Here is a 22,573-nt window from a genome sequence, read left to right on the forward strand (position 1 = left end):
GTATTACCCTGCCTGCTATCTATTCCAGAGCTGGCAAAAAGTTTCCAAGTGGTTTGGAGCACAAGAGACAGTCTAGAATTATAATGCCGATATAAAAGAGTTCAGCTTCAGAGCATTTCTCTATGACAGCTGTGAATTTACATCTTCTTACTGATAACATGAACACAATTACAAATGGGTCATTTATTTTTGCTTTTAAGAGTACTTTTATAAACACATGTAGATATGTATTTCCTGGAATATCCTAAACAAAATTTGCTTACCTCTAATAGTGCTGTTATAAACGACCCCATTTCCAGATGTTCATTCAGTGTGGTATTTATATCATAAAATATAACCAGGCGTCATCCCACCTCTCACATATAATTAACAATACTGAGGACTGGATGTCTGATAAATGAGGAAGAAACCCTAAATCCATGTGTTCTACCCTAGAAATTTCATGAAACAATGGCAAAGAGAAGCAGTTAAACCTACAGTGTTCAAATACATCATTAATGTTTCTTGGTTATTTATCTAGCAGAGTAGGTATGTTGGGGATCTGTCTGCCTATTTAGCATCAAATGCCACCTGTTCCCTCATACTTTTATTCAGTCATGTGGAACAGTCCAGAATCTCTCATGCTTATCACCTGTTTTATATACCGGGGCTGCTGTGCTGGCTCTTTCTTCTCCCTGGCCCATCCTTCTTCTGCTTCTCTACCTAGTAACCACTGCTTGTCCTTCAAAACTCAGTGAAAAGGTCACCACCTCCAAAATCTTTCCATAATTCCAGTCTCTTTCAAGTCTTCCTCCTCTGTATTCCCTTGGCAGCCTGTGACTGAGCCCATCCTAACCTTTGTCACCCAACATTATTAATGTGATTCATGGGATTATCATTCCATCAGACTATAAGTTCCTTGAGGGCAGAGATTACAAGTTAATTAATTGTGAATTACAGCAGCTATAACAATACCTGACACAGAATGGTGGTTGATAAATGCTCCCCAAATTTGTGAAGGTATAATGTAGTTCTTTGAAAGGCCAAGTTTATATGTACCATTTTCAAATAAAACCTAAAATTCAGTCCTAAATATTTTTGTCACCCATACACAAATAATTACAGATGAGCACGCAGTTTCATCAGTGACCATATCTACACTGTCAAACTGATTGAATCTAAGAAATTTTAGTGATACTCAGTACATCCCAGGTAAAAATATACTCATAAAGTTCTTGGATTCTCAAGGGTACAGGAATACCCTAGGCTTGAGATTTTTCATTGTCAAGACCAGGAAACAAGGTGGCCTGGAGGTCTAGCAATGTCTGAAGTTTGGAATGGCTGCCTTCACCCTTGTAGAAGGATGGGTTTAGTACCACTCATCCATTCTCATTTCATTTTCATCCTTTTCTACTTGTTGAGGCTAGAAAGGGAAGAATTGCATTTGTCAGAATTTAATTTAGAGGTACAAGGTGCAGGTTTGTTGGAGATGGCTTGGTTATAGAGCCAGTAGCTAAGCTGTGGCCTCCTCATCCAGCAGGAGGCCTCCTGATTCAGCAGCTTCTGCACCCATGGAAACAACTTTCTCCCACGAGACAGAGGCAGTTGGTTCTAGGATTTGGGAGTTGTGCCTAAGAGATCAGCCTGGAGCAATGTTTTCTAAACTATAGGTAATAAAATCTATTTAGTGCTCTGAGACAAGCATTAAAAAAGAAAAAAAGAAAAAAGAAAGAATATAGATTAGAATAAAATAAAATGGAATAGAAAAATAGAATAGAAAAAATAGAAAAAATACTCAAGTACATTGTCCTTAGTAAAAGTTAATTTGTTTTATGCAACTGGTATTTCAGTTTCATAGGTGTGTGTACATCTAGTTATATATGTGTATTCTGTGTCTCAATTTAAAATATATTTCTAGCTATGAGTTTTAGTCACAGAAGTTCAAGAACATCTGGCCTGTAGTCTTACCTCCAGCAATTTCTTTCTTTTTTTTGTAGGTTATCTTTTCATTTTCTTGATGGTGTCCTTTACATTTTGATGAGGTCTACTTTATCTAATTTTTCTTTTTGCTTATGCTTTTAGTGTTATATCCAGAAAGCTATCATCTAATCCAAAGTCATGAAGATTTTTACCTTGTTTTATTCTAATAATTTTATAGTTCAAGCTCTTATATTTAGTATTTGATGTTTGCAGCTAGTTTTTTTTTTTTTCTTTCTTTCTTTCTCTTTTTTTTTTTTTTTTTTAAATTGTCTTTTTTGCCTTTTCTTGAGCCGCTCCAGCGGCATATGGAGGTTCCCAGGCTAGGGGGCTAATCGGAGCTGTAGCCACCGGCCTATGCCAGAGCCACAGCAACGCAGGATCCAAGCCGTGTCTGCGACCTACACCACAGCTCAAGGCAATGCCGGATCCTTAACCTACTGAGCAAGGCAGGGAATGAATCCGAAATCTCATGGTTCCTAGTCGGATTCGTTAACCACTGCACCACGATGGGAACTCTCTTAATTTCTTCCTTTTAAAACTATCCAGGGGGTCTTTTTTTATCAGTAGAATATCTGTTCTGCTGCCTATCAAGCAGCATAAAGATATATAGATTTTCTTTCTTTTTTTAAGTTGTTAGTTGCAGAAAGAGGTACATGGCATTTTATTTCAACTGACAGCTTCCTCCTATGTTTTTAAGGGACTCCCCAATAACTTCTTTAATAAGAACAAGATAAATGTGTAAGATATGAGTACATGTTTGGGGGTTCCTGACTTTTCTTGGTTTCACAGAATGTTCTGGGGATCCTGGGGAAATTTATGCTTGAACCGTCCTAACAAACTCCTTTAGAAGTTCCTCTCTGAGCCCTCCTTGGGGAGAGGGGGCTAGAGCTAAGCCTGAGGAGATGGGTCCATATCCACATGCTTCCAGGACTCTGGGTCTCCCTGGACACAGCTCAGAAGAGAATATACCCAGAGATGGCCTGGCTCTGGGCATCCTAGGAGAGACTGACCCAGAGTAAGCATCAAGGTAGTAATAGGTGTTGGGTGAAGTTGTCTGGCAAAATATTTTTAATATGATAAAGAAGTAGAATAAAGATATGCAGCCATGTGTGGGAAAGTAAAATCCTGTGACGATCAAGACAGGAACAGGTTTAAACCCTTTCTTAATTGCTGCTCTGGGCAGAAAGTCAGCTAATGGCCCAGGATCAAAAAATTAGGTACCCCAAGAATTCTTTTGATTCTTCTTAATTAACTAAATGCTCCCTTTGTGCCAGTCTTCTGCTCAAAGGCCATCCTAACTGGGGGCCTGGTTGAGAAGAGAGATTTTTCTCTCTGTCCTTTCACATGTTTGCATTTAATATCATATACAAGTATTACCTGTTTAAAGCGAAATTAAATAGCCCCAACACTGATTCCGCAATCCATATTCTCACTGATGAATTTGTCTTTTACTTAGGTGAGAAAACTGAACAATCAAAAGACTTTCCTCAGATTCCCATAGTCAACTATACCTAAAACGGTGCCTGAAACGTAGCCAACTCCTTATATGTAGGCTGAACGACATCAAGCTTTCTGTGACCTTCCAGGCTATAGCCTGTCTTGTGAGTCTTTCCCAAACAGCCTCCACATGCTTTCCTGAGCACAGGTTGTCCATCTCTATGGACAGACACCCTAGATATTATTTAAGGTCTGTAGCGACCTCAATTAAATGAGAGTTGGAATCTTTTCTTTCATACCACATTGTGGCTCCCTCAGTAATTACACACTGCCCTACACATTGCAGACACTCAGTAAATACCTTTGACTGGCTGAGGACATCTTTATAAATTCATGTAGAGACTGGAAATACTAAGGGAGAAGTGGGACCTAAGTTCTCCCTCTCCCAGCCACCCACGTAGAAATCTGAATTTCTTAAATGAAATTTAAGAGAGCCTCAGGCTCACTCTCCTTATTTCTGCCAAGTGTTAATTATGTGTGGAATCTAAGGGGACTTCCATGTATGGATTATGTGGGATATTATGGGGGTACATTTACAAAGACAACTAGGTGGCAGAAAGACATTTTTTCCTCAATTTTCAAAGAGCTACAGTTCTCTAACTTGCTTTTGGGGGAGCTATATCTTTTATCACATAAGTTTCATTCATTATAAGAAAAAAACTTTGATTTGCTTTTTGCATTATTGAGATTCAAAAAATAATGGAAAATCCTCAATCATTTTCTCTGACCTATGACTGCTAAGTTATTATAGCTCCTGACATCATTATCTAGGTCTTCATCTAGCAAAAAACAGTCATGGGATGTGTAAGAGTATCTAATTCCAAAATACTTCTTAAAATATTGATTCTTAAAAAAAAAAAAAAAAAAGCATAACTTGTGGAGTGACCATGATGTAACAGGATAAACCAGACTGTCTGTCCTCTTAGTCACTTGGGAGACTATTTTCTCCAACTCAAACTTTGCTGTCATTGCTCAAAAAAATGAGACTGGGTTGTCTTTGAGGCCACGTTTCTGCTATTTAAAGAAAATTACCTATCTTTTTATAGTCACACCTCAGTTTTTTACTCTTATCTAAATTATATTTGCTAGATCATGTCCCTCATTCAACAGATTTGGCACCAGATGATTTTGGGCTGTTTCCCAAAAATCAAAGCAAGCAATGAACATTTTCTAACATTAAAACTATTTGGGAAAAGCAAGTGATACGGGCCCTGAAGGGAATTTCAAAAGAAGAGCCATGGAAGGGTTTTGAAAGGAGTGTATTGTTGCCTGGAGTAGCTTTTTTAATTGGGACAACACTCATTTTCACATGGTGGAGTTCATATATTTCTTTAAAATCAGTCTCCTCATATTATAGTCACATCTGATATTTGAGAACTCACTTTGAACTGAGACTATGGTCTTAGTGGCTGAAGACTGTGGGCCATTTCTTAAAATTTTGGGGAGAAATTACATGCTGCCGAATTGAAAGAAAGATGAATTGCAAGGAAAACATCAGTAAAAAGTGCCAGATGGTGGGAAATATTAATACCATATAGATCTAGATTCAAATTTTGCTTTATTGGAACTTCTTTGCTACTTTGAGCTTGTTATTTCCCTTTCCTGAGATTCCATCTCCTGGTCTTTATGACGGTGGTCTACTAAATGGGCCCTAGTGTAAGTCACTTAGTCCAGAGCCTGGCAAAAATTTGAATATCTGGCACTCAAAAATTGTTATTTTCCTTCTGCTCACTGGAGAACAAAACATAATTTAGCAGGAAGAAGAGCCTCTAGGACTTAAAAATCTCAAGTGCTAGTCCCAGCTTATCAGCTAGGTGACCTCGACAAAGTCATTCAAAATTTCTGGAGAGCAGCTTTCAAATTACCTTTGTAAAATTATGATATTATTTCCTGTGGCAGTTAATTCTGTGAGGGTGTTTTGGATTAACAATTAAATTGGATGGACTCTGAGTAAAGCAGATTGCCTCCCATAAATGTAGTTAGTTGGGCCTCATTCTATCAGTTGAAGGCTTGACTAGAAGAAAAGGCAGACTTCCCCTCAGTGAGAAGGAATTCTGCTAGCAGATGACCTTTAGACTTGAACAGCAACATCAGCTCTTCCCTGAGTCTTCAGTCTTACATGCCACCCTGTAGATTTTGGACTTGCCAGCCTCCACAATCTCATGAGCCAATTCCTTAAACTAAATCTCTCTCACTATATATACATAGCCTGTTGGTTCTGTTCCTTAGGGAACTCTTAATTCATTGACCACAAAGATTTTTTTTTTTTTTTTTTTTTTTTTTTTGCCATAGGGAGGAATAAAGGAAGTCATGTATGGAACACTGTCTGCCACAGGTCTGGATCATGGCATCGGCTTAGAAAGCATCCCTTTCTTTTCCTTTCCCTTTGCTTTTGGGCCTCGGTTTTCTTATCTGGAAGATGAAGAAGCTAGACTACTAGACACTTTCTAAAGCTTCTTCCAGCTATGAAAGTCTGTCTATCTATATGAATCTCCTTGCTTGGTCCATAACATTCAAATACAGTCATGGCCAAATTGGGTTTCTGCCAAGTTAGAAAGGCATGTGGGTGTTCAAAGACCATTTATGTAAAAACAGACCCTTTTAGGGGTGTGCAAAGAGTTCGGGGGACTAACGGGGAACTCCTGGTAGCCCTATAAATATTCTTACAAGCCTGAATGCTTTCTCAGTGGTTGGCGGAAGCGAAGTGCGATCTTTTACGCTATGCAGAAGTAACTGGGGAAAGTACCTACTTTACCTGTTAGTGCCTTTATGTGAGTCTCTGAATATACTCAAGGGACTAGACTGAAGAGAGAAGAGTCATTTGATAGATTCTAAAGAATCTATGGGATCAAGCTGAACAACAACACTAACCTCCGATCTCTGAAAATTTCAGGTCTAATATAGTATTCGTTAGAAGGAGAAAAGAAGTACCCCAGATTGTGTGTTAACTATGTTCTTAGCAATTCACCAGAAAAGTTCCCTAGTGAATTTCAGGACATAAGTGTTATTTTCTTTCTTAACCAGTGAAGTGGCTAGATACTTAAACATCCTGGCTAGAGTACTTTGGGTCTTTGAGTCTTTAGATGAAATAGTTGGAAAAAATCCTTTGTGAGCTCTATGGTTCTATGTAAGGGTAAGTGACTATTATTCTCACAATACATACTCCAAGTGAAACCATAGTTTGAGGCTTAGGTGAAAGAAGTCTGGCTAAGAGAGCCTCCTTCCCAATATTCGAGTTCCATGTATTCTTTCTGGCGCATGTGGGGAGCCCTCATCAGGTAGGCCAGTAAGCAAAGTTAGCAACTGCTCAGACAGCGTGAATTGAGAGGCTCAGACAAGGCTTCATGCTCATTCATCCAGCTGCCCAGAGCCTACCACCTGGGTTCTGGGCCACCAAGCTCTACCCTACTGTGTTTCATGATGTGTTCAGGGCCACATTAGGCACATCTACTGTCATGAGAGTTCATTGCTTAAAAAGGTTCAGTGCTACTCCATTGCAAAAGATAAAATCCAAACAACTCAGCATAGCATATGAGGCCTTTACAAAATATGGCTTCTGCTTATTCTCCAATGCTGTCAGTGCTATGATGATGCCCACTCTGCTACAGCACTGTTCTAGGCTCTGGGCTATAAACTGTCTTTCTCAAATTCCATATTTATTGAACAGATACTTAATGCCTTTCTAGTAATGATTGTCAGGCACTGTTCTCAGTGCCAAGGATATATTAGTAAATAAAACATAGTAATTAGCCTATGTTGTAGGGGGAGACAGATGATAAACATTATATAGCAAGTTAGAAAGTGATGAGAACTATGGGAAAACTCAACCAAGACAGGAATGGGAATGGGAGTTGCATTTTATTTAGAGCGATGGAGTAGGGCTCTCTGAGAAGGTAAGGGGACATTTCTGTTATGAGTACAGTTGTAACAATAGCTAGCTGATATAGGAGCAAGCCATGCAAACTTCTCCAAAACAGCCTTCCAGGCAGAGTCAGGGGCTGTCTCAAAGGCCTTGACACAGGGAATTGCTATCGTGTGGGAGAAACAGCACAAGGCTAGTGTTCTGTGAATGCCAATGAAAAAAGCAAGAGAGTAGAAGGAAGTTGGGAGGTGGTGGTGATGGGATCAGATGGAACAGGGTCTTGAATGCCACTTTAAGGACTTTGCTTTGACTCTAAATGACATGGAAAGCCATGGGAGGGTTTTGTGTAGGAGACTGACATGACCTGACATATTTTCTAAGGACCCTCTGGCCACTGTTCTATGAACAGACTGAAGTGCTGGAGTAGGGAGCCCAGCTGGGACACTGTTGCAATAATCAGGTGAGAGAAAATTATGGTTTAGACCAAGTTAATGCAGTGGCAGTGGTAAGAGGTAGTCAGCTTAGGGATCTATTTTTAAAGTGGAGCCTTCAGGATGAGGATGTGGAGTGCTTCAACATTCAAGGGACAGAGATGAGTAGAGTAGAGGAGACAGCAAGGAGTTTGGAATGGCGCCATCAGTAAGGGGAGAAAAAAAAAACAGCAGAGGGTTGTGTCCCAGATGCCAGGTGAAGAAAGTATTTCTGGAAGGAACCAATCAATGATCACTTACATGAGCTGTTGCTGAGTTCATTAAGATGAGCCTGAAAACTGACAGTTGACTTTAGCAAAATGGAGATCTTAAGCAGTAGCAGTAGTAGTGGTTTAGGGGAAGAAGCATGATGGTGATAAGTAGGAAAAAATGGAAAGAGAGGGATTGAAGACAATCACAGTGATCCTTGAGCATTGTTTAGCAATAAAAGGAAGAAGGAATAGCTGGAGAATTAAGTTGGGTCTAGAGAGCGTTCCAGGGACACACTTGGTGGGTGAATGCCTTTCTGCCTTTCTGAGATGCCCTTCTTCTGGAATCTACTGGAGGACCTCCTCTTTTCCTTGAGGAGGTAATTTGGCTATGTCTACACTGAGCTTTTTCTACTGTCTTCACTCATTCATCAAAAAGGACTTACTCTGTGTCTGCTATGAAATCGATACTGGTCAATGAACTCATCAGTGAACAATGAATAAGCCTGATAAGAACTTTCCCTTCCCAGAGGTTATATTCCAAACAGAGAATAAAGAGACAAGCAAAATAAGATGTAATATAGTGAGTTCCTGCTGTGGCACAGTGGGTTAAGAATCTGACTGCAGTGGCTTAGGTCCTGCAGAGGTGTGGGTTTGATCCCTGGCCTGGTGCAGTGGATTAAAATGATCCAGCATTGCCACAGATTGCAGCTACGTCTTGAATTCAGTCCCTGGCCCGGGACCTTCCTTCACGAATGTGGCCATGAGAAAATAAAAGAAAAAAAAGATGTAATTGATCACTACTGATTATGGTAAGTGTTGTGCAGGCCACAGATGTGGTGGTCATGGAGACCTCTCTAGGGAAGTGACCACTACACTGAAACCTGAAGAATACTGCTGTGGTCTGAATATTTGTGTCCCTGAAAATGCATATGCTAAAATCTGAATCCTAAATATAATGGTATTTGGAGATGAGGCCTTTGGGAAGTATTTAGGTTTAGGAGCCCTCAGGAATAGTGTTAGTGCCCTTATGAGAAGAGACATGAGAAGGATGATCTCTCTCTCCGCCATGTGAGAACCCAGCAAGACTTCTGTCTGAAAACCAGGAAGTAGGCCCTCACCAGACATCGAATCTGCTGGCACCTTGATCTTGGACTTTCCAGCCTCCAAAATTGTAAGAAATAAATTTCTAGTGTGTAAGCCACCCAGCCTATGATATGTTTTTGATGGCAGCCAGAATGGACTAAGACAGATATGGAGGAGTCAGTCCCAGGCGGAGCCAGAAGAGTCTTCCAGGCAGAGCGAATCAACTCCATGAACAGAAACCTTAGGGTAGGAAGGGGTGGGGTGGAAGAAGAAGAAGAAGAGGTCTGGAGTTGTGTGAGCTGGGGAAGGTGGTGTGAATGGGTAAAGGGACCATATTACAGAAAGCCTAGGAGGCCTGAGCAGAGGAATGAGAGAGATGAGGGAACTTTTAGAGCTCTGGTAGCATAGATGAGGAGATGCACATGGGTGGAGACAGCTTTGGGAGGTAAATAAGCTGATGGACTGGATGTGATAAGTGGAGAAAAGAACAAAGTAGGAATTGCTTCTTTGGTATGAGTACCAGGTAGATGTGGTACCATTATCTAGAAGAGAAAGATATACAGAAAAGGGAGGCTGGGAGATGATGTGAGGGTGGGGAGCAGAGAGAAGTGGTTGGAAAACGAGACTGGCATCCAGGAAGCCTCTTGAGAATGAGGGAAGAAGTTGGAAACGGTCAACCAGGTACTGTTGCTGAAATGGTGAGGCTTGGAGACTTAAGAAATCATTAGTCTTAGCATGAATTCCTCTGCAACCCTCAAAGCTTGTCTGACAGTGATTCTTTCCCCCCTTTCCTCTTCATTATTTGACAGATTGTTAGAGATCTCGGGCTTCCTTTTGTAGATATCATTTCACTTTTGTATCCCTGGGCTCAGCAGGATGCCTTGAAAACAGTAAATTGCATGGTGAGTTCCAGATTTAAAATAACCCTGGGAAGGAAACACCCCAAGGTGCTATCTGCTGAGAGATCAGCTGCCAGATGCCAGAAGGATTTGGGAGGGCCCCAGCACTACTCCCTGGTATGCAACAGGTTCCACTCAGCACCTCATAGGCTGAAAAGTGTCCTGTCTTCTCAGAGTTGTAAAGAGTGTTCCTGATAAGGCAGGGTGGGGACCTGACTCACTGACACACAATTAGCCAGCTTTTGTCTTTGGATCTGCCTGGAAGTGACTCATGGGCTGGAAAAAAACCTTTTGGAAACAAATGGGGTGGGGAGGAGAAAGAGGTTAAGTCACTGCAGCATTTTATTTTCAGATAAAATATGGATCTGCTGTCCCATAAATGTTGAATACTGTACATTTTTTCAGCCTCTCTTCCAATAAAAACCCAAGGGGAATTATTAAGCCTGACAATTCACTCATTTTCTCCAGGATTTTTATTAAAATGCAATTTAGAGGGGATAAAGTTTCTTCTCTTTTCTCTTTCTATTCACTAGAATAAACCCTAATTACCACCAGGGCAGAATAAATAGGCTTCCAGAAGATTGCAGCAATAGGTAAAGGAACCAGTGGAAGCCCCCCCCCCCCCAACAGCCGCGAAGGCACTTACTGTCCACTGATACCTTGCTCAATTCAATGTGAAGAGCATTTATGGAGCAGCTTGTTGTGAGGCACTGGGCTGGGGTGGGGGTGGGGACAAAACATTTCTTTCCCTGAGTGTGGTTTATGGTAGAGGTGGGGAGCTAGTCTCGAGCTCAACTAAGATACTGTACAAATTAGACCAGTAAGGGCCGTGCTGGTGTATTATTAGGATATTTTTGGTTGCAAGCAATAAAAATGTAAACTAAGTCGAACAATAGAAATTCGTTGTAAAAAATACTGGGCTGTCCCAAGGAACCTTGGGTAAGTGGGACTGTATCAGGGACACAGGAAGGTAGCAATGCCAACATCAGACCTTTCTTGGCCTCTCAGCTGCGTTCTCCCAGCCCGGCTCTATCTCTCTATCTCTACCTCTACCCCTATCTCTCTCTTCAGATTGGCCTTTCCTCCACCTGACGGGAAACACGGTCATAGAGAAGGTTCCTAACTGAATAACATCTTGCAGCTTTAGGCCTGAGGAGAAATTTTTTTCACTTCCAGTTTCAAAATTCTCTAAGACTTCTTATTGGACTAAAAGTGTCAGCTCTTCACTTCTGGACCAATCCCACGTGGCGAAGTGGGGGAGGAGAGGATTTGGGAAAGGGCTGGGAATAATCCAGTTTAGGTCAGAGGCACATTCCTTGCCCTGCCCCCACTTGCACCAGTAGTAAAGGCAGCAAGAGAGCTCTTCTCAGGGATATGTGAGACCAGCGAGAGGAGAGGGGGGAGAAAGGGAGGGGGAGAGAGGGAGAGAGAGAGAGAGGGAGAGGGGGAGACGGGGAGAGAGGGAGCGGGGGAGAGAGAGATCAGGGAGGCACCGGGCTCCACAAAGCGGGGAGAGTGAGTAGGGGGTACAGGGCCAGCACTTAAGCCGACCGCTTTTTCAGAACCATCACAGCGACTCTGGCCTGACAAGTAACACTACTGAGGGCAAAAACTGGAATATTTGAAGGCGGGTGTCCCTTACGAAATCCAGCTTTCATTTAATCCTCAAAACAGTGACTGTAGGGATTACAGCTACCCCGTTTTTACAGATGAGGGATACAGAGAGGTTAAGCACTCTGTCCATACTTAAACAGCTAATAAGGGTCAGAACAGGACTGGGAATCAGGCAGCGCACAGCCAGTGTGCGGTGTGCCCCGCAGGGGGCTCCCACAAAGAACTCCTTGGGTTTGTGTGTAGGGGGCGGAGGAGAGGGTGGCAGGAGTTCCGAGGAGGATCAGTCCGTCCCTGGGATTTAAGGCTGAAATTCTGCGTCGTCCCTGGGCTGTCTAGGAAGGTTTCAACAGGTCTAGGAGAGGGAGGAAGGGAGCTGCGCCAGCGGGTAGAGGTCTGGGTGCCTAGTCCCAGAGTTGCGCCTGCTAAGGCAGGTGGGCGAGGGGATGCGGGGGAAGGAGAGCAGGCAGAAGCTGCGGGGCCAGAAAAGAAGGCCTAGGCCCAGTGGGGAAGGCCACGCCCCAGCTGGGAGTGCTCCTCTCCAGATCTCAGCCTCTGAACGCAATTCCATTTAAGGGCAACCTTGCCCGATTCACACCTAGCCTTGAAGATTACAGACCGCCCTTTGGTCAATTTGCAGGGTGAAAGCGGGAACCTACCACCCTACACCTGCAATTCCAGCGCCATAAAGGAAGCCAGACATGTCCTATAAAATGTCACCATCGCTGAGGTGCAGTTTCCAAGGGGGTATCCGGTAGAGGGAAATACTCCGCAGCTGGCGACCCTCGAATCTGCGAATTCACTGCAGCGGGGGAGGAAGGCTCCAGTACAGAGTGGGGGAGGGGGCAGGAATCTTCTTTCTTGCCCTCTGCTCCTCGCTTGGTAATCAGGCTCGGCCACGTGACTAAAGCTTGGGGTAGGGGTAGGGGCAGGGGATTGCGGCCTGAGTAATTTTTGCCAGAGGGGTGTTTGACCAAACATAAATAGTGAAGGAACTAGAGTTGGGAGCCACGATGGGGCTGGGCTGCAGAGACCCCGACGCCGCTGCGGAGCCAGAGAGCCTGAGCGCTGAGCCGCTGCCGCCCCTCCCCCAGTCCAGCCCGCGAGCTCATTTTCGCTTGGCCGGTCCCCGCGCTGCCGGATGGATCGCGCCCCACCCCCGCTTCTCTGCTCAGTCATTCAGACTTGGAAAGTCAATAACACGCTGACATCATCAGGGGTTTGTGTATTATTACAAGGCTACTTTCCAGAGTACCTGGCATTATCTAAGAGAGGAGCACTCTGGCTGCCTAAGGAAGGGCCCGGGTTGTGGGCCTCGGGAGGGGCGGCTCTCCAAGCCAGGCCTTTTCCTCCTGGGGGAGCATCTTCAGGGCACCGATTAGAAACAGAGTATGTGCTTTTGCTGCACTAAATGCAGATGCACTTTAGATATCAATACATGCTTTATTTTGGCTGGGGGTGCACCTATAAATCATTACTAAGTGACCTCTATTTCTACCAAAGACATCCACTTGGTCTTTAAGAAGCATTTTTAGTGATCCTCCCAAAGGAAAAAAAGGCATGTTTTATGACAGGAAGCCAAAGGCTGACTCTTTTGAGACTCTTGGGGTTTGTGTGTGAGTCTCTATTATGTAATCGCCATCACGGGTGATTAGGTCTTCTTTTTCCCTCCAGGGCTGGCTTGGGTGGTTTGGTTGCTGTGTTTTTCTTAAGCCTCTTGCGGAGCAAACACACACATAAAAAAAATCCCAGATTTATGGTGCTAAACTGCTCTCCAAGCAAATTGCCTTGAAGAGTGTCTCGTTTTGAAGGAGAGAAATAGATGAATTTTTTTGTTAATTAAGACTCCTTATCTTCCTCCTCTGGCATTTCCTTTTCTAGAATGAGTTTTTAAAGTAATTTTATATATTTTAGATATTTTCTTCCTTCTCTCCTGCTGTAATGGTACTTGTAATGGCTTTAAATAACTGATTGTATAGATTACTGCACTTTTGTTCTGTTAATACAAACACCCCGCCCCCTTCAGTTAAAATATGTAAAACTCAGTAACTTCCACAACATGGTACCTTTTAAGTTTGGCCAAACAGGCTATATGGTTTTTTTTTACACACACAAGGCTGATCTCATTGAAAATCTCCCATTATCTTAAATTGCAAAAAATACACTCAGTGGGAAACTGGTGGCTACCTGGAAGATCGCAAGGGGAGTGCCTTTCTTCACTGGCCTGATCTCATCCTCTGTACCTAAGGCTGGGAGAGATCAGGGATTGATATAAAAGTCTCTAGGGCTCCCCAGAAGAAAGCAAAGCAGCCATGTTTCTCAACAATGTAACACCTTCCCTCTATGTACTTGATCATTTCAGGAGAATTTGTAGTCAGTTGTAACCACTTCCCTCCAGGTGGTCTGAGGAAAAATTCCCCACCAGGTTTGCACTTCTAAAATCACCTTTGCAAGCCTGCCCAACAACCCTCCTACCCCACCTCCAGTTTTACCCTGGAAATTTCTGAGGTGCAGGCAGCTGACAAGGTCCAGTGTACCATCCTTCCAAGGTGGTTCAGTAGGTTTTGTTCTGTGAAGCTAGAAGCTGCTAAAGGGGGTTGGGAGAGTGGGGTGCATCACCAACCAGTGCACTGTTGACTTAGGGGCTTTCCCTTAGTTCCTTAGAGAAGACTGTGCAGACCAGAGAGTTTGTTCCTTTGGTAGTTAAGATGAGGAGTCTCTCAAATATCTAAGCACTTCTCTTTTCTTGCCTGTTGTTCCTCTGGCCTGTGCCCAAGCCTCTTCTTCGTATGTGACCCATGTAGCGGTCTTTACTATATAAGGATATCAGCCATCTCATTCTAGATGTTGAGCTTTGATAGCTGGCCACTAACTTCCTAACCTGGAGCTTCTACCTAAGCAGGGAGAACAAAGGTCACAGGACCACTTGGGCAGAAGCTCCAGGACAGGAAGCTGGTTGTCAGCTGTTAAAGCTCCAGAACTAGGTGCCTGACACCTTTGATGAGCAAGGAGCCTATGCTGGCCAGGGAGAGGAGAAAATTTAGTGCAATGGAACTAAGCTGGGGAGACCAAGAAGCAGGATTCTTGGTCCTAGAGAAGCTTGGTATGTTCCCAGAGGCAGATACAGAAACAACAGCTGGAGAGCATGCTCTCTGCTCAGAGCTGAGGGCCTTTGCTGGGTTGGTCCTTGTGTGCTGGGGCAGGGGGGCAGGGAGAGGAACTCTGTGTGACCTATGGCATCTGGTTGCTCATCTCACAGATGCCCCTTCAGGAAGTTTGGTGGCGTAATGGGCCTTGCAGGAATGACATGATAGTTCCCAGTTCCTCTAGGGAAAAGAGGTCAGCTTCCAGGCCTTTACTGCTAAATATCTGTCAGCTGTTTAGAATTGGGTGCATTTTAACTACAGGCTGTGTCTTTTCAGATAGTAATGTGAAAATTCCCGAGATTAACATCATTTATCAAGCCCTAATTTGATTTAGAAAAGACAGCATCTTCACATAGACCCTTTACCTTGATGAAAAGACCACAGCAATGGTTAAAATATCTGTGGGCAAGATTTCTAACCCATTGCTCACTAATGTTTAAAAAAATTAGAGAAATAAATTGCAAAAGTCCAATAATACAATCACAATTTTCTTATTACTAGAGTCAGAAAATTATATTCGCAAAATTACTGTCAAACTACTATACATGTTTCTAAATGTCATTATCAGTTGCTATATGCATCTCATTTGGAATGTAGCAAACAGTTCTTAGATCTGGGTTGCACTTTGAGTAGCACTGAACAGAGATGGCACATTGGAGGTCTAAGGGCTAAATTCAGCTCATATTTGCGGGTAGGTTGGCCCAAACAGTTTTTAAAGATATTTTCACATAAAAACCCACCTTTTCTGGAAAAGTGAAAACCTTCCAGCAATGCAAGCCATGTCAACAGGTAGAGCTGAAATTGTCCCTTTAACCCAGACACAGCTTGCTATTGGCTACAGTTCCAATCTACTCCTAGGCAGGGTCACTCATTTGAGCTACCTGCTTGGCTGCAAAAAGCATTCGAACCTATATTCTCCTTCTAAAGATTTCCCCTTGAAATGGGCTTCATGGGTATTTTCCTACCCTCTCACAAGGAGAGACCACTCTACAAAGCCAGAGGACCCCAACCAGGGGAGTGTGGTTCTGAGACTAGGGGCTCTGGTGTTAGTATAGAACTTCTGTGAATCCTTGGGTGCCCTAAACCTTCTCTCTAGGTTAGTGGATATTACACTTCAAATCTATATGGGTTAGAATATTTAGATGCATGCATTGCTATTTTAATGAATAATAAAATTCATTTAATAATTTATAATTTATGAGTGTTATTGACAAGCGACACTATTTTTTTGTTACTTAATTTTTCTTGGTTAATAGATAAAGAAAGTAAAACTACTTCTGCCTTACAAACTTAAAAATGTTTAAGGGATGCTCCCACTGAAAAGGTTAGGGGACTTCTGTTCTGTAATAGTTGTCATCTTTATTTTTAATCCTTTTTTAGGGCCACACCTGCGGCATATGGAGATTCCCAAGCCAGGGGTCCAACTGGAGCTATTGCTGCCTTCCTATGCCAGAGCTACAGCAACACCAGATCCGAGCTGCGTCTGTAACCTACACCACAGCTAATGGCAATGCCGGATTGTTAACCCATTGAGCGAGGCCAGGAATTGGACCTGCAACCTCATGGTTCCTAGTCAGATTCGTTTTTGCTGCGCCATGACGGGAACTCCTAATAGTTGTCATCTTTAGACTCTTGGTCATGTACCCCCTAAAGTTTTTCAAAATGTAATATGTCCTCTGTTCTTTTAAAAAATGACAGCTCCAGTTTTGCAACATAAGTTGAAGTTGTTGCAAAAGATATAATATCTAGTATACTGCAAAAGTGGACATTTGGGAATAAAACTGTTACATCACTTTTTAAAATAGATCCAGGGGAATCCAAATACCACAGCAATCAGATACCCATGATCATATACTTAAAAAATATGTGGAGTTCCCATCGTGGCGCAGTGGTTAATGAATCCGACTGGGAACCATGAGGTTGCGGGTTCGGTCCCTGCCCTTGCTCAGTGGGTTAATGATCTGGCGTTGCCGTGAGCTGTGGTGTAGTTTGCAGACACGGCTCAGATCCAGCGTTGCTGTGGCTCTGGCGTAGGCCGGTGGCTACAGCTCCAATTCAACCCCTAGCCTGGGAACCTCCATATGCCGCGGGAGCGGCCCAAGAAATAGCAAAGAAAGACAAAAAAAAAAAAAAAAAAAAAGTGAAAATATGTGAACAAGTTCACCTTAAATACTGGCAAGTTTTACATTTTTTTTTTTTCTCCTTGACCTTATATGGGTATCCTTATAGGGCTAACAAAATAAATCTGTTTTAATTTTTAAAAATTCTATGTGATTATATGGCTTTAAGTGTTAATTTTTATTGACTATATATTGTAATAAGGTGAATATGGCTTTTCTTCCAATTAGCTTATCCATGGATGACTACTACTTCCTATTACTAGAATGAGCATTAATTCTATTCTAGTTTTTGTTCATACACTTGTATGCACATAAGAAATGTTATCATATGACCAGAAAAATGGAAGTGAAAGTGGTTTTTAAATAGCAATATCATCTTCATATTTGTTGTTTGCCTTTCTTTCATTCTCTATCTCCTTCGGAATCATTTGCCAAAGGTTTCATTTTTTGGCTTGCCAAAAATCTCATGTGATTACATCCTACTTTAATTTTGTGAGGAGCAAGAAATAAGCCACCTTCTGTAGCCTGAATACCTGTGTCCTCTTCAAATTCATATGTTGAAATCTAATCCCCAATGTGATTGTATTTTAAAGTGTTGCCTCTGAGAGGTGATTAGGTCATGAGGCTGGAAGCTTCTTGAATTATATTAGAGCCCTTATAAAAGAAACCCCAGAGAGAGCCCTCACCTCTTCTGCCATGTGAGGTCATTGTGAAAAAATGGCCATCTATGAACCAAAGCAGGCTCACACCAGACACTGAATCTGCTGGTGCCTTGATCTTGACCTACCAGTCTCCAGAACTGTAAGGAATACACTCTGTTGTTTGTAAGACACCCAGTATATGATATGATATTATAGCAGCCTGAACTCAGACACCACCTGACCAGTAAAGGTATTTATTTCAAGTCCTTAAAATTATTTACTTTCTCTATACCTATTCTAAGACTCAATTCTTCCTTTGTTCTACACTTGTTCATGCCCCAGGACAGTACACCACAGTAACATTGGGAAAAATTATAGGGTATGTAGTGGAAATTTTACTTATTTATTTATTATATTTCTGCTTGCTTATAGTGTATACTTTTTAAAATTGAGATATAATTTACATATAGCTTTATATATTAGTTTCAGATATAAACATAAAAATTTGATATTTATATGTATTGTGACATGACCACCACAATAAGACAAAAAGTATGATTAACATCCGTGATCTCATAGAGTTACAATATTTTTTCTTGTGATGAGAACTTTCAAGATCTGCTCTCTATGGGGAGTTCCTGTCATGGCTCAGTGGTTAATGAATCCGACTAGGAACCATGAGGTTATGGGTTTGATCCCTGGCCTCACTCAGTGGGTTAGGGATCTGGCGTTGCCGTGAGCTGTGGTGTAGGCCGCAGATGCGGCTCGGATCCCGTGTTGCTGTGGCTCTGGCGTAGGCTGGTGTCTGCAGCTCCGATTAGACCCCTAGCCTGGGAATCTCCATATGCCGTGGGAGTGGCCCTAGAAAGGCAAAAAGACCAAAAAAAAAAAAAAAAAAAAAATTATGAAAAAAAGATCTGCTCTCTAAGCAACTTTCAAATACATAATATTGTGTTGTTTACTATAGTCACCATGCTGTACGTTACATCCCTAGGGCTTTATGTTATAACTGGAAGTTTGTAGTCTTTAACTACCTTCTCTCATTTGCCCCCCACATCCCGCCCACCCCAACTGTGGCAATCACCAATCTGCTCCCTGTATCTATGGGCTTGGTTTTTTGTTTGCATGTTTTTAGTTTACATGTGTAAGTGAGATCATATGGTATTTGTCCTTCTTTGTCTACTTATTGGCTTAGAGTAATGCCTTCATGTCCTCAAGGTCTGTCCATGTTGTTGCATATGAAAAGAATTCCTTCTTTTTTATGGCTGAATATTTGGTGTGCATTCTTTAGTAAAGTAGGAGACAGGGAGATGAAGAGGTCACCTTGACATTAAACTCTTTCTCAGCTATATAGTACATGAAAGTTGAGGAAATTGATTATCATAAAACTATCTTTTTCTGTGTATCTCTTAGAAAGTCTTCATGTGCCTACAGGGGTATGTGTGTGCCCCACTTTGAAGGTGGCTGCCCTAGAAAAAAGTCAGGCCTGGGTTCTTGCAGTCAAAGAAGATTCTATGAGATCCACGCTGCCAGTGGTTACACTAATAACATATTCATTATGTTGGGATTCTAGACCTGGTTCTATCTTGTGGCCTAGTCTATGGGAGCTCCCTGTCAGGGCTCTACTAAAGAAATTGTGAAAGGCATCTTTGCTCAGTCCCTTGTGAAGGCTGTTGGTGGCCGGTAGCTGGACTAGCACCAGCAAGGTGGGGCTTTGCACAGTTGTACTCAGAATGTCATCAGCTTGGTTCTTCCTTTTTTGTGGAGAGTCTATTGAGGATTGCTCCCCTCCACCTCACCCTCACCACTCAACCCCCCAGGCAGATTTAAAGAACAATTCCTCTTTCTTCCTAGGCATAGTCAGCTGCTCTTCCCCATCCCTCATTGCACAAACTTTCTTCCCAGTTTGTTGTTATTTTGAAAGAAAGCCCAGAATTTTTAGAGGAGATAGCTGATAATATCCAAGGAATCTTCTTTGTTCTTCACTTCCCTCTTCTCATTCTTAGTACTGGGGCTTTGTAAGAATTCTGTATATGTACTGCATTTGCCTCTGGAGGGGAAACCAGTCTTCACTGCCTCTGGCCACTTAATAATCTTGTCAGTGAGAGTTTTGAGGGCCTCAAGCAGTCGCATCCACTCTTAAGGTACCCTAGGGGCCTGGGTCCATTAGAGGGTATACCTGAGAAATTCAGTCTTAGATACTTGAAATAATTTTATGTCAAATTTAATCTCCTACAGGTCCATTGGAACATTTCTGATCTGGGATCATGTTGGCTTTTTCTAGGTATATGTCATTCTTCACCAGAAAGCTTAAATTGCCTCAAAATTGGGGGAAAGGAGAGAATGGTGGGAAAATTTTTAAATAATTTTTTGTTGTTGTTGAAATTATTGAGCATGCAGCTTATACCAGGTATTTTGTGCTCATTGTCTTATTAAATCCTCCCAACATTCATCTGAGGTAGGTATTATCACCCCATTTTGCAGGTGAAGAAGATCTCAGAAAGCATGGGAGATCAACACTTGTGCCATCCTTTGCCTGGTTGCCCATTATAATAGTTTTTATTCAACCTTAATTATCCAATATGTAAGGAAGAACAGAAGTTAGGCCTAGATATACTTTATAAGATAGTGTATGTATAATGATATGTGAGTAAATTTTTCTAGGGTAATGTCAAGATTTCTTAAATTAGAGTCCATCTAATCCTTCTAGTCCTTAGGGATTTGGATTTTTAGTGGCACTTCAGCAAGGGATTGAATATTAGTAATGGCTCAAAGAATTTCATTTAGTGCTTTCTATACTATTTAGGTTTGTTATATATTCAAAGTAGTGATTTTTCTAACATGATTGATATTTAAAGTCACACGAACAATAGAGTGAAAAGAATGAATCTGCACTAATTGAATCAGAAGAGGGATAAATAAGAGTACACTACCCTTAAGATATTGAAAACTCTGCCTACACTGGTGATGGTGTAGCAAAACTAAGACTGTGGCGTTATCCAAAAAGATGGTAAGCCCATAAGAGAGAACAACTTTGAGCAGAGATGAGTCTAATTTTAGACATGTTGAGCTTAAGTAGCTTCTGGAATAGCCAAATGGCGATGCCAATTGGATCCAAGTTTCTGAAACTTAGCCGGAGAGCTAGACCGTGATAGTCATTCACACATAAATGGTGACTGAATCTATTGAGAGGATGACATCACTGGGAGAGTGTGTATAAGGAAATAAGAGAGCCATAAAACAAACCCAGGGGTCACATTAAACTGATATTTTAAAAAAGCCAGAGTCCCAGGGTACAATGACAGAACATGAGGTTCGATTGCCTGCTCAGTCAAGGTGCGTGAGGAGGTGAAAACCGCCAACTACAGTCGTTCTCTGTTATGCCGACGCCCTGCTTCACAGATTAGAGTGGGTTTTTTTTTTCTTTTTCTTTTTTTGCGAAAAAATTAGCATAGGGGGAGTGTTAAACAGTATTGAAATCAGCTAAGAGAGCACAGAAACGAAAACAATTGGATTTGGCATAAGGATATCACTAGCCATCTTGGCAGGAGTGGTTTCTGGGGAGAAGTAGGGACAGGTGTGAATGGCCTTGGCTGAGAAGGGAGTAGGATAGTGAAGCTGAGGAGGCAGTGATTGGACATAGATTTTAAAAAAAAATTATTTTTATACAAATTTTAAAGGTTATTTTCCATTTACAGTTATTACAAAATATTGGCTATACTCCCCATGTGACACCCTTGAGCTTTATACCCATATCATACAGTATCTGTCTTCTTTTGTCTGATGTATTTCATGTAGCTTAATGCCCTCCAAGTCCATCCTAGTGGCAAACTTTTGTTCTTTTTATGTCTATTATTCCACTGTCTGTGTATAATATATATATTATATATACATGCATTATATGTACATGCATACCACATCTTATTTATACATTTATTTGCTGATGAACACTTAGGTTGCTTCCATATCTGGGCAATTGGCGTAATGCTGTGAACATTGGGGTGTATCTATCTTTTCAATTAGTGGTTTTTGTTTTTTTTTTCTTTTTTTTTTTTAATATATGTATACCCAGGAGTGGAATTGTTGGGTCATATGATAGTTCTACTTTTAGGTTTTTGAGAAACCTCCATACTGTTTTCCACAGTGGCTGTACCAATTTACATTCCCATCAACAGTGTAGGAGGGTTCTCTTTTTCTATATCCTCACCAACATTTGTTATTTGGGTAGAACATAGCTTTTTAGTGAAATTTGAGTTGTGAAGGGCAGTGGTTATAAGAGGAATTTATTTTATTTTTTTAAAAGAGACTACATCGGCATGCCTACAATGCTGATGATGGCATGGAGCCAGGAGAAAGGATGAGATGGAAGATGTGAAGAGTGTCGGGCCATGGACTAGATGGAGATGGAAGAAAATGTCAGAAAGGATGCAGTGGAGGACTCCCTTCTTTTTACATACTGTGGAAGAGCTGAATGTGGCAACTAGTACCTCTCTTCCATTGCCCTCACAGGTTGGTGGTCTGACTGGTTTACTTACCAGTTTTGGAGCTGTTGCAGAAGGGACTGTACACATTTAACTGTGTATTTCCACTTCTTTTTCTTTTTTTAAATTTTTACAGTCACACTTGTGGCATATGGAAGTTCCTGCACTAGGACTCAAAGCAGAGCTGCAGCTGGGGACAGTGCCCCAGCCATGGCAATACCAGATGCTAGCTGCATTTGTGACCTATGCCACCTCTTGCAGCAATGCCAGATCCTTAACCCACTGAACAAGGCCAAGAACTGAACCCACGTCCTCATGGAGACTGTGTTGGATTCTTAACTCACTGAGCCACAATGGGAACTCCTATATTTCCACTTCTTAACTCACTTTCTGTATTTGGTAGGCATTTTAATTACCAAGTGAAATTTTAGCCCTTATTTATCCCATCAAGATAGTTCAGGAGTTCCCATCGTGGCTCAGCAGTAATGAACTTGATTGGTATCCATGAGGAAGTGGGTTTGATCTCTGGGCCCCACTCAGTAGGTTAAGGATCTTGTGTTGCAGTGAGCTTTGGTGTAGGTCACAGATGTGG

The 22,573-nt window shown here is 41.9% G+C and overlaps 1 long non-coding RNA gene across 4 annotated transcripts in view; it reads left to right on the plus strand.

The window, feature by feature from the left end:
* The window catches only part of LOC106505748, an 842,810-nt gene that overhangs the window by 124,194 nt on the left and 696,043 nt on the right, over window positions 1-22,573 (plus strand). The window lies entirely within an intron of this gene.

The sequence above is a fragment of the Sus scrofa genome, chromosome 13 (genome assembly GCF_000003025.6).
Source record: "Sus scrofa isolate TJ Tabasco breed Duroc chromosome 13, Sscrofa11.1, whole genome shotgun sequence".
Taxonomy (NCBI): Eukaryota; Metazoa; Chordata; class Mammalia; order Artiodactyla; family Suidae; genus Sus; species Sus scrofa.